Source organism: Schistocerca cancellata, chromosome 2 (assembly GCF_023864275.1).
Source record: "Schistocerca cancellata isolate TAMUIC-IGC-003103 chromosome 2, iqSchCanc2.1, whole genome shotgun sequence".
NCBI classification, from domain to species: Eukaryota; Metazoa; Arthropoda; class Insecta; order Orthoptera; family Acrididae; genus Schistocerca; species Schistocerca cancellata.
In genome coordinates, this window is record NC_064627.1 from 452,033,873 (window position 1) to 452,035,698 (window position 1,826).

The 1,826-nt window shown below is 42.0% G+C and overlaps 1 non-coding gene across 1 annotated transcript; it reads left to right on the forward strand.

The window, feature by feature from the left end:
* The first annotated feature begins 1,397 nt into the window (after positions 1-1,397).
* On the forward strand, positions 1,398-1,469 carry Trnaq-cug (transfer RNA glutamine (anticodon CUG)). Its single transcript has one exon. It is a non-coding gene; the product is annotated as a tRNA-Gln (tRNA).
* The last annotated feature ends 357 nt before the right edge of the window (positions 1,470-1,826 follow it).

The window sequence follows — 1,826 nt, forward strand, 5'->3', positions numbered from 1 at the left end:
GCTCATAGGCGAAGAAGACAGGGTCACTGGATTCGGGGCACAAGTTAGGACTGCATATCGCTAGGACAGGAAAACAACCGATACCTGTTCGAAGTAACTAATTGGGAAAGCTTTATGGTACAACTTGACAAAAAGAATGGATAGGTAGGTAGGTACTGCACAACTCATCGCATACATATCATATCAGAGCTTCACTACAGTAAGCAATTCGATGGAGGGTGCTATAGCTGTGGAGAGATTAGAGATCTGTAATGTACTGACTAGGGCGGAAAGCTGCATGAACTTAGTCTTTGGACTCAAGATTACAGCAATAAGCACTATCTTCACTGTAGACGATTTGAAGAAATACCTGTAAAGTTAAATTGTAATGGTTCGACGTAGATATGGGCTCCATTGTTCCAGAAAGAAAGTCTAGTGATTTTTACTACCGCACCACCCCTTCGGTGTTGTGTGCAGCATAAAAACGAGGAGCTGAATGAGAATGTGAAAATTAGTTTTGCATTATATCCTGCAATACGCATCTTATATAAACGCATCTTTTTGTTTGTGAGAGTTGTTTGCGGATATGTAAGAGACCTACTGTAGTTAGTGTGTGTGTGTGTGTGTGTGTGTGTGTGTGTGAGAGAGAGAGAGAGAGAGAGAGGCGGGGAAGAAGGAATAATAACAAGAATAAGAATAAGAAGAGCTGAGGAAGGTAGGGGGGGGGGGTTGAGAGGAGGAGGAGAAGGAGAAAAATAAGAAGATAAGGAGGCTAAGGGAATCAGTTAAAATCAGGATTGAACATAACTGCCTGAAAAAGACGAACAAGCAGTGACGAACCGTCACTATCTATAAAAGTACTGCCATTTTTCCTCTTATGAATCCGTCTGAATGAGTTGTAAGATAAATTATTGTCAGGAATGTCTGAGGAGATTTTTCTTCTCCATCTGCAGTTAAGGAACTGATGGGTCAAAATAATGTAACGGGAAGTTTTGATCCCTCTGGGCATAGGTCCTCGCAAATCCATGGAGTAATCTCATCAGTGGTAACGTGAGTTGGTGACACATTTCAGAGACTAGATATGTTAAGAAATTTCTTTTAATGACCGCACAGCTGTCGGCAGATAACGGCTCATGGTGTTTGTTTATGGCGGTCGTCTTACATCCGTGCTTTAGCCCGATGTGTCGTTCTATAGTGGCAGGTGACATTTAATCAACAGCGGAATGACGAAACGGTGACGCACTGCCGTTCAGCATGGGAGTTCGGGCCATCGACCGGCCTGTTGGCGTTTCGCCCACCCCACCACATGCGGAACACGTGTTGCTAACAAACACTGCCTATAAATGAGCGATGTTCAGCGTAACTACGCTTTCATCTCCTTGATCAGACTCTTGAATATCTTCGTCCTCAGCATCCGAGGTCCCATGGTGTAATGGTTAGCACTCTGGACTCTGAATCCAGCGATCCGAGTTCAAATCTCGGTGGGACCTGTAAATTTTTTCTAATTGCTATCGTCTCTTAGCTTTGACCATACTTTGAAACTGAATTACTTGCTGTAAAGAAATAGTTCGTAACACTCTGAACGTCTCACCAACTGCGCAAAGTGCAAGATTATCTCGCATAGAAACCTATCATATTTTTCGTACGTTTACAACTGCCATTAACGTCAACAATTTAGTCATTATTTCTTCCATATAGTAACACAACACACAAGATTCAGGAACCGAGCAAATTAATACTACTTTTATAGTGTGGTAATAACCATTACTGAAGAGGTGAGAGAAAAGCGTAAGGTAAAGAAGATATGTAACACAACAAATACATGAAAAGTCACAACTAACAGCTTT